Genomic DNA, 11,309 nt, shown 5'->3' on the forward strand with positions numbered 1-11,309 from the left:
ATAGCAGTGGAAGTACAGACATACCTCACTGTATGGGCCTCACTTTATTGAACTTCACAGTTGTTGCATTTTTTTACAAACTGAAGGCAAGATGCCTCACCAGCAAAGAGATTACAACTCACTTTATTGTGATACTTGCTTTATTAATTGAATCCACAGTATCTCCAAGGTACACCTGTAGGTGACTGAACTTGATGACACACTAAGGAATGGAAAGGTAACATCAGAGATGACTCAAAAGTTTCAGACCTGGCCCTGGCTGGTTGGCTCAGTGGTGGAGCGTTGGCCTGGTGTGCGGGAGTCCCAGGTTCGATTCCCAGCCAGGGCACACAGGAGAAGCGCCTATCTGCTTCTCCACCCCTCCCCCTCTCCTTCCTCTCTGTCTCTCTCTTCCCCTCCTGCAGCCAGGGCTCCATTGGAGCAGAGTTGGCCAGGGAGCTGAGGCTGGCTCTGTGGCCTCTGCCCCAGGCGCTGGAATGGCTCTGGTTGCAACAGCGCAATGCCCCAGATGGGCGGAGCATCGCCCCCTGGTGGGCGTGCCGGGTGGATCCTGGTGGGATGCATGAGGGAGTCTGTCTGACTGCCTCCCCATTTCCAACTTCGAAAAAATACAAAAAAAAAAAAAAAAAAGAGTTTCAGACCTGGAAAACTAGAAAGGTAATACATCATTAAAAGAAATGGAGTGATCAGGTATAGAGATAGGTTAGGGGAAAAGCCTAAGCATTCAGTTTTAGATAGGGAACATCAAAGCAGAGATTCCATACAGGCATTTGTAAGACTGGGCTTTGAATCAAAAGAGAAATCAGAATTGGGGCTATAAATTAAGGAACTGTTTCCCAAAATAAGATAACAAACGGCACTAAAGTTGATGCATATACAGTGGGTAATTAATGTTTGCTAAATAAATAAATCCCCTGATGTTCTTTCCCTTATTCAAGTACCCAGGGCCAGCTCCAGGATGCCCAAGACACCAGCACTCCAGAACACTTCTTTGTCCCACCATGAGTAACCCCTAACATTTGCTTTGCTGTCGCTTCTGCCTGGTTGATCATTGCAAAAATACTACAAAAACATGCTCTCTACTTTTAGGGTCCTCACAGACATGCTAAACCCCTTTTTACATCTTCTCATGTTGACATATTGAGCGCACTTACAACAGGTTTTCTAAACATCTTTTCATTTTTCCCAAGCTTCCAACCTCATCTTCCTTTCTTATCTTTATTTTGCTCTCAACAATCACTTTGCCTCTTAATTTATTTACAAAATCTGGACCATTCAACATGGCTTCTGTTCTCAATCCAAATTTTCTTTTATTCTCTCCCCATCCTTTTTTCCTTCCCTATTGGCTTCTCCTTCCTAAGGCTTTATCTGTGCCTTTAAATAAATTTTTTAGATTTTATTTATTCATTATAGAGAGGAGAGAGAGAGAGAGAGAGAAGGGGGGAGGAGCAGGAAGCATCAACTCCCATATGCGCCTTGACCAGGCTAGCCCAAGGTTTCGAACCGGCAACCTCAGTGTTTCCAGGTTGACACTTTATCCACTGCGCCACCACAGGTCAGGCTGTGCCTTTGATCACATTTCTTTCAACCCCCCAAGACCTTACTTCATGATGTCCTTGTCTAATATCTCCCCACTTCAGTTGTTCTTTTCTTTTGTCCTACTAACATATGCAAGCGTGCCTTAGCCTTAGAAAAAGTATTTTTTCCCTCACTTTGATTCCCTCAGAGCTACCATCTTACTATTCTTATTCTGTTACTAACGCATGTAAACTTTGCAACTATATGTAATCTTGATAAGTGGTTTGAATTCTCTCTAGGGCAGTTTTGTGTTACGTGTCCTATATGTTTGTGTCAGAGTCCACAATGTAAGTTTCTTTAGGACAGAAATCATATCATAAAATGTTTTCAGCTATGACTAATCGAGAAATAGTTGTGAGATTTGGTATGTTGACTTCTGAGAAATAATAAATAGTATACTACTATTTTGCTTTTATCTGTTTCCGAGGAGTTTGTTTTTTTTGTTTGTTTGGTTGTTTTTTCTGAGAGAGAAACAGGAACATTGAGCTGCTCCTGTATGTGCCCTGACCAGGGAATTGAACTGGCAACCTTCACACTCCAGAACAACACTCCAACCGACCGAGCTATCCAGCCAGGGCTGTTTCCGAGAAGTAAAACGAGTAAATGCACTTAGAGTTGTTATGTGATGGTTATCTCTTAATCATAAGGCAGGATTTTTCTGATGTCTGTAACAATAGCAATTATACTCATTTTAGGCTGTAAGCAAGATTCTTGGGCAATCCCTACAGCAATAAATATAGATATTAACATGAGAAATGAGCAGTCAAGTGTTGTTTTTTGTTTTGGGTTTTTTTTTTTTTAAGTGAGAGGTAAGGAGGCAGACTCCCACATGCTCCTGACTGGGGTCCACTGAGCAAGCCCACTGGGGTAATGCTTCGTGCATTAGGGGCCATGGAGCCATCCTCAGTGCCTCGGGCCAAATTTCTGAGTCATTGGAGCCTTAGCTACAGGAGGGGAAGAGAGTGAGAGAGAGAGAAAGGAGGGTGAGGGGGCAAAAGCAAATGGTCACTTCTCCTGTGTGCCCTGACTGGGAATCAAACCCGGGACTTCCACATGCTGGGCCGGTACTCTACTGCTGAGCCAACCAGCCAGGGTTGAGCAATCAAGTTTTAAACTTAGAGGACATTATGAGAATACTAATTTTGTTCATTATTAATTTAGATACAATCAATTTTACTTTTTGTTTTTTTTTTGAGAGAGAGGCAGGAACATTGAACTGCTCCTGTATGTGTTCTAACCTGGGATTCAAACCCAGCAGCCTCCACGCTCCAGGATGACACTCCAACCAACTGAGCTATCTGGAAGGGTTTAATTTTATTGATTTTTAGAAAGACAGAAAGAGGGGAGGGGGAAGGGAAGCATTTGTTGTTCCACTCAGTCATGCATTTTTTGGTTGCTTCTCATGTGTGCCCTGACTAAGGATCAAACCCACAACCTTGTTGTTTCGGGACGACATTCTTAACCAACTGAACAACTGGCCAGGGCTCCCAGGGCTCAATTTTACTTTATCAAAGTTATTACTTTATTTCTTTCTTTTTTTTTTTTTTTTCATTTTTCTGAAGCTGGAAACAGGGAGAGACAATCAGACTCCCGCATGCGGCCCACCGGGATCCACCCGGCACGCCCACCAGGGGGCGACACTCTGCCCATCCTGGGCATCGCCATGTTGGGACCAGAGCCACTCTAGCGCCTGGGGCAGAGGCCACAGAGCCATCCCCAGCGCCCGGGCCATCTTTGCTCCAATGGAGCCTTGGCTGCGGGAGGGGAAGAGAGAGACAGAGAGGAAAGCGCGGCGGAGGGGTGGAGAAGCAGATGGGTGTTTCTCCTGTGTGCCCTGGCTGGGAATCGAACCCGGGTCCTCTGCATGCTAGGCCGACGCTCTGCCGCTGAGCCAACTGGCCAGGGCCAAAGTTATTACTTTATTTCTTAGAAAATTTTTTTTTAAGATTTTATTTATTCAATTTTCAGAGAGGAGAGAGAGAGAGAGAGAAAGGGGAGGAGCAGGAAGCATCAACTCCCATATGTGCCTTGACCAGGCCGGCCCAGGGTATCAAACAGGCAACCTCAGCGTTCCAAGTCGACACTTTATCCCACTGCGCCACCACAGGTCAGGCTATTTCTTAGAAATTTTTAGTGGGAAAATTGACAGTACTTTCCCCTCTGTATTCTACATCCTTCTATTTTTAAAAAGCTACCTTTTAGCCCTGTTCCAATATAGCTACCTTCCTAATTGTTGATGAAGTTAGAGGAAAATGCCAGAATGGGATGCAAAGTCTTTGGCACTAAGGATTCAAGAATGAAATATTTAAAAGCAAGTTAATTTGTATAACTAACTTTTAGAAAAACAAACTTATTTTTATAATTTTATAAAAATAAAAAAATGTATTTTATGTTATTCTAACAAAATTCAGTTCCCACAACTAGAAAGCTCCTGAAAAATATTTAAGAATATTATGATTTACAGTAATACAAGTTTATTCCTTACAGTTAATTATAAAAATTCAATTAAGAAATCATTTAGAGCCTGACCAGGTAGCAGCACAGTAGACAGAGTATCAGCCTGGGAAGTTGAGGACCCAAGTTTGAAACCTCAAGGTTTCTGGCTTGAACACAGGCTCATCCAGCTTAAGTGTGCGCTCACCAGCTTGAGCATGGGGTTACTTGCTTGAGTGTGGCATCATAGAGATGACTTCATGGTCACTGGCCTGAGCCCAAGATTGCTGGTTTGAGCAAGGGGGTCACTGGTTTAGCTGGAGCCTCCTGGTCAAGGCACATATGAGAAAGCAATCAATGAACAACAAAGGTGCCGCAAAGAAGCATTGATGCTTCTCGTCTCTCTCCCTTCTTATCTGCCCTTCTCTCTCTCTCTCTTTCTCTCTCTCTCTCTCTCTCATATTCTCTTGTTAAAACAACAACAACAAAAAAACAAAACCAGAAATCATTTAGAGTGCGCTCTCTCTCCCAGGAGCCTGTGCCTTTACCTCCCCTACCCCTGCCTTCTCCCCACAGCATGCATCTTCTAAACTCTAAGGGTCCCCACTAGACTCCCAGCAAAGGAGCAATGGGCAGTGACAGCTCCTCCAAGCTCACCCCCTGAACTTGTCTTCAAGATCCCCTTTTCTCTGACTTCTCTGAACCAAAGCAGCTAGCTCCTAGGTATAAAGCACTTTCCCAGGTACTGAGATTAATATTTAAGTATAAGAAAGTTGCCTGACCAGGAGGTGGCGCAGTGGATAGAGGGTCGAACTGGGATGCGGAGGACCCAGGTTTGAGACCCCGAGGTTGCCAGTCTGAGCACAGGCTCATCTGGTTTGAGCAAAAGCTCACCAGCTTGGACCTAGGTCGCTGGCTCGAGCAAGGGGTTACTCAGTCTGCTGAAGGCCCGTGGTCAAGGCACATATGAGAAAGCAATCAATGAACAACTAAGGTGTCGCAACGAAAAACTGATGATTGATGCTTCTCATCTCTCTCCGTTCTTGTCTGTCTGTCCCTATCTATCCCTCTCTCTGACTCTGTCTCTGTCCCTGTAAAAAAATAAAAAAATTTATATATATATATATGAAAGTCATAATGGCTCAGATTAAAGGTCTATGTTACTAATATGTATAGAAGTACATTCTATATTATTATTTTCGTTTTATAGATAGTAAGACTGAGGTTTAGAGAAGTAAAGAAATTAAGTTCCCACAGTATACAAATAGAAGAATTAGGATTCAAATTCAGATTGATTAGATTCAACAAATATTTCTATTCATTCAACAAATATTTCTGAATGCTTTCTATATGCCAGATACTGTTCTAGCGGCTTGGCTTACATCAGGGAAGAAAATAGAAGATCCCTGCACTCTTGGTGCTTGTATTTATTTGCTGACAACTCCCCCGTCTTCTCCCCTGCTACCTATTAGCACAAATAAAGCAACATTTACTTTCCCAAGATTAACCCTTCTACCTATATTGTCTTTATCACAAGTCTCCTTTGAAATATGGCTTAATCAATTATTGCCTCTTCCACTTCCATCCATCTACATTAAATATACACAAGTCTCAACCTGAAAAATACCTCTACATGTCCTTATTTCCATTCCTTTTTCTTGCTGTACACCATACTATAATTCCACAGCACTCATTCTCTCTAATCTTGTTTTCCTTCCAAAGCTTGCTTGCAGTGCTCATGCCTCACAATTTCTCTACATTAACCATGCTGACCACTCCTGAAAACTCCTGCCTTGACTGATGAGAACTCACCTTATCTTGGCTTTAAAAGAATGGTGTCTATATCCATAAGTATATTTTTTTATAATTGTATCCAAGCCAATTGTATTCAAGACGTATTCAAAGCCAATTTTTTGTTGTTTTTGCTCTTCGCCAGCAATTATTTTTTCTTTAGTCATTTTTTTTAGAAATGTTTCATTTATTTCTTTTTTAATTTTATTTTTTATTATTTTATTTTTTATTTATTTTATTTTTTACAGAGACAGAGAGTGAGTCAGAGAGAGGGATAGATAGGGACAGACAGACAGGAACGAAGAGAGATGAGAAGCATTAATCATTAGTTTTTCATTGCGCGTTGCAACACCTTAGTTGTTCATTGATTGCTTTCTCATATGTGCCTTGACCACTGGCCTTCAGCAGACAGAGTAACCCCTTGCTGGAGCCAGCGGCCTTGGGTCCAAGCTGGTGAGCTTGTGCTCAAACCAGATGAGCCCTCGTTCAAGCTGACGACCTCGGGGTCTCGAACCTGGGTCCTCTGCATCCCAGTTCGACGCTCTATCCACTGCGCCACCGCCTGGTCAGGCTCCATAAGTATTTTTAAGAAGAAGGAATAGGAACCTTTGCTTGTGAATATTGTTATCAAAATGAGATGTTTAAGTAAAAAAATTGGCTAATTTTTTTGAAGTGATCTAGAGGGTTTCTTCTTTTCATGTTTTTAAGACTTTTCTAATACAAACAAGATGATGCATATTCATATTCATTGTGTCATGCATTTTACTGGAAAATAGAGATACAAGTTAGTATAAAGTCAGACATAATTTCTATTACTCATAAGGTGACTCAGAACTACTTCTGACTGAAGATACACTCTCAGAAGCAGATACAAGAATTTTAAAAACATCGATTTGGAGTAATTTAATGTTAGAACAAAAAGTCTCACATAAATCAAGTGTATTCCAGTCCAGTAATAACAGTGTTTATTATAGTGCTTCTAAATCACCAAGAAAATATAAAATTATATTCAATATACTATTCAGAAGTCTAAGAATATGTATACTGTACACACACACACACACATACATAATAACTTTTTCTATTGTAGAATACATAGAACAGTGCACAAAATACACATACAGCTCAATGAATTATCACACAAAATAATTAGCCAGGTAAAGAAAGATAACATAGCCTAAACCCCAATATTTATGAGATTCATCTATGTTGTTACACATAGCTGTAGTTTATTCATTTTTGTTACCATGTGGCACTCTATCATATACATTCACCATAATATATTCATTCTTCTGTTGATGAACACTGGGTTGTTTGCAGTTTTATCTATGAATATTCTTGTGCATGTCTATTGGACATGCGAATGTGTAGATAGGAATGGAATTGTTGGGTCATAGGAAATGCAAAATTTTAGCATTAATAGATACAAATTATCTTCCAAGTGGTTATATAAATTATGTAAGTTCTATTGACTGAATATCCTCATTAATACTTTTACTGTCTTTTAGCCACTGTGGTAGGTATGTGGTTATATCTCACTGTAGCTTAAATTTGCATTTTTCTGATTGCTAATGAGGTTAATTACCTTTTTAGATGTTTATTTTCCATTTACATTTTTCTTTGGTGATATCCTTTTTACATTTCAAAAGATTTTGATATTAAGTGGCTCAAGTAAACAGAATAAATTTTGTTAGGTAGAACAGTCATTGCAGCTCTTTAATTTGATAATGGGCTTCTTGAGCAAAGCAAGAAAAGACCATAAGTTTCTTTGTGTGATAGCTTAGAGTTGTTTCAAGGGACTGAGCTTAAGGACAGCAAATGTAAGGAAAATACTATTTTATCAACAGGCTTTAGAGAAATCTGTCTGTTTCAAAGTTTAATGTGTAGATTCTGTGATGTCTACAATAACAGGGAGGCTGAAGAAGCCTTGCTCTGTCACATTCCTTCCTAGGCCTCAGGGGGGAGAGGACATTCGCTCAGAGAATGGACTTCAGTCAGATTCTAGTGGCTTCCTGTAGCAGAAGAGAGTCTCATAACCAGAAAATATTTTAGACAGAGACTGTAAGCCTGACTAGTTCTCCCCCACGGGCTAAAAGCAAAGCTGCCGTGGGGGCTGGGACGAGAGGGCCAGTTAACCACTGGGTGATCATATGTGAGAAATTCACAAATATAGAAGAGTTTCATTTCCCTTCCTGTAAGATTATTAAAGTTTTTGGTAAATTCTGTTCTTTCAAATAAGAAGAATGAATTTCTTATTTGCCAGACATCCCTACAATAGTTAAGGATAATACATCATGCTAGAGAATCAATAGGCTGTTGCATAAAGCAAATGCCTTCGTGAGACTGATTTTTTTGTTTTGTTTTTTACAAGGACAGATAAAGAGTCAGAGAGAGGGTTAGACAGGGACTGATAGACAGGAATGGAAAGAAATGAGAAGCATCAATCATCAGTTTTTCGTTGTGAGACCTTAGTTGTTCATTGATTGCTTTCTCATATGTGCCTTGACCACGGGCCTTCAGCAGACTGAGTAACCCCTTGCTCGAGCCAGCGACCTCGGGTCCAAGCTGGTGAGCTTTTGCTCAAACCAGATAGATGAGCCTGCACTCAAGCTGGCGACCTTGGGGTCTCGAACCTGGGTCCTCTGCATCCCAGTCCAACGTGCTATCCACTGCGCCACTGCCTGGTCAGGCATGAGACTGGTTTTTAAATTTCCTTTTGGCACATAAACTTTAGGAAACAAAGTTTCCTCATCTATGAAGAGTGGAGATAGATTTTAGATTTGTAAATATTTCTATGTGAATTTTATCAAAACTTTGAGACATACATACATTATAATCAATAATGTCTAGTCTAGTCTAGAAAATAGAATGCTATGGAAAGTTTTATTATTTATTTTACAAAGTTAGCATAACCCTAAGAACAAAATCTGAGGCACATAATGCACACAGAAAAAGAAAACCACAAAGTAATATCATTTATGAAAACTGATGCAAAAAGAATCCCAAATATAGTATTAGCCATCAAATCTAGTAATATGTGAACAGAATAACACACCCTAGCCAAAAAGGGATTATTTTGAGAATGTACGAACGGTTCAACATTAGTTCAACAAATAAATTTCCATACATTAATGGATCAAAAGAGTAAAAATCCAAGATCACTTTGAGAGGGAACAAAGGAGAACCTTTAAAAAAAAAGTGTAAATGCAGACACAATAAATCATAAATAACAAATTTCAAACTAACATTAAAACTTTAATTACATTTTCATCAAAACTGGAAATGATAAAGAAATCCTCACTGTTGTTGCTATTATTTATATCTGTTCAGGAAGCTAGCTAATAAAACAAGAAAAAGAAATAAGTATGATAGAAAAATATTAGAGAAATTTATAATTATGCATAGATGATCTAATTGGAAAACCAAGAGGCAACTAAAAAGAAAAACTATTACTACTAATAAGACAGGTTCAGAAAGATGTTTGATTACAAGATAACTTTCCTATACAGTAGCAGTAACCACTTGGAAAATATATGAAAAGAGCCCATGTTGACTGAATCTGGCCATTGTTTTTTGTGGGGTTTTTTTTGTATTTTTCTGAAGTTGGAAAGGGGGGGGGGCAGTCAGACAGACTCCCGCATGCGCCCGACCAGGATCCACCCGGCACGCCCACCAGGGGGCGATGCTCTGCCCATTCAGGGCATCGCTCTGTTGCGACCAGAGCCATTCTAGTGCCTGAGGCAGAGGCCACAGAGCCATCCTCAGCGCCCGGGCCAATTTTTGCTCCAATGGAGCCTTGGCTGTGGGAGGGGAAGAGAGAGAGATAGAGAGGAAGGAGAGGGGGAGGGGTGGAGAAGCAGATGGGTGTTTCTCCTGTGTGCCCTGGCCAGGAATCGAACCCGGGACTCCTGCACACCAGGCCGACACTCTACCACTGAGCCAACCGGCCAGGGCCTGAATCTGGCCATTGTAATATGGGAGAAAGTGCCACTTTTAAAGCAGAGGAAAAAAGCTCTCAAGCATATCTCTACTCCTCTTTTCTGATCAACTAAATGAAAATATTCCAAAGACCCAGAAATGATGGAGCCACAGATGGAGTCAAGATAAAAGAAGCGTAAGCCCTTGAACCACAGTTTAGAAGAGAATTGCTCCAGGAAGCTGCCCACTCACAAACACTTATATTAGCATGTTGCATGAGCAGGAAGCAAGTTTATTTCTTACAAGGAAGACATTTTGGGGTTGTTTATAACAACAATAGACAATCAGATAAATACATTTATTATATGTCAAATATTAGGCAAGGCAAGTCATTTAGTTCTCACAACTTCATTTTCAGATGAGAAAATACAAATTTAATGGTTTGCCTAAGGTCTCATAGCTACTGGAATGGTAGAGCCACTTGATTTTGGAGCCTTAGTGCTTTACCACTAGCCTATACTGGCTCACCAGAACAAGAACATTTTTGGGAAAAAGTAATGAAGAGAACCTTACATAAATATAAACAAAAAAATATTGTAAATCTATAAAAATAAAAAAGAATAAACAAGGGAGGTGGACCCATAAATCAACAGAATAGCCGCAGATAACCCCAAATAGTATGCCCAAATAATTTTAAATAAATTTTTAAACTTTATTTATTGATTTTAGAGAGAGGATAGAGAAAGAGAGAAAGGCAGGCAGCATTAACTTATACTAGTTGCTTTTCATACATGCCTTCACCAGGCAAGCCTGGAGTTTTGACTGGTAACCTCAGCATTCCTGGTCAACGCTTTATCCACTGCACCACCACAGGTCAGGCCCAAATGATTTTTGAAATGATGCAAAGGCAAGTAATGAAGGAAGGGTAGCCTTTTCAATAAATGGTGCAGGCAAAATAAATAAGTGAACCCCAGCCTAAAATTCACACTTCATACAAAAATTAACTCAAATGAATCACAGTCTTAAATATAAAATATAAACACTGTAAATTTTTAGAAAAAGAAGAAAATTTGGGGGACTTAAGGCTAGGCAAAGAGTTCTTAGTCTTAACACCAAAAATTATGATCCATAACACCCAAGACCCTGTTAAGAGGATGAAAGGACAAGCTATGAAAAGGGAAAAAATATTTGCAAACTAATATCCACCAACAAAAGGATTATGTAAATTTAATATATAAAGAATTCTCAAAATTCAACAGTTAACACACAATTCAATTAGAAAATGGGCAGAAGACATAAACAGACATTTCACTGAAGAGGATGGAATAACAAATAAGCACATGAAAAGATGTTCAATATCATTAGCTATCGGGGAAATGCAAATTAAAAACACACATCTATCAGATACACACCTATCAGGATAGTTAAATAATAAATAACAACACCAAATGCCAATAAGAAAGCAGAGAAAGAAATCATTCATACAATGCTGAAGGGATTATAAAAGGTACAGTTGCTGGAAAATAGTGTCCTTTAGTGAATCAATGAACTAATTTTATTTTATTTTTTTATTACTGGTTTGTGTTGTC

The sequence above is a fragment of the Saccopteryx bilineata genome, chromosome 4 (assembly GCF_036850765.1).
Source record: "Saccopteryx bilineata isolate mSacBil1 chromosome 4, mSacBil1_pri_phased_curated, whole genome shotgun sequence".
In the NCBI taxonomy this organism is placed as follows: Eukaryota; Metazoa; Chordata; class Mammalia; order Chiroptera; family Emballonuridae; genus Saccopteryx; species Saccopteryx bilineata.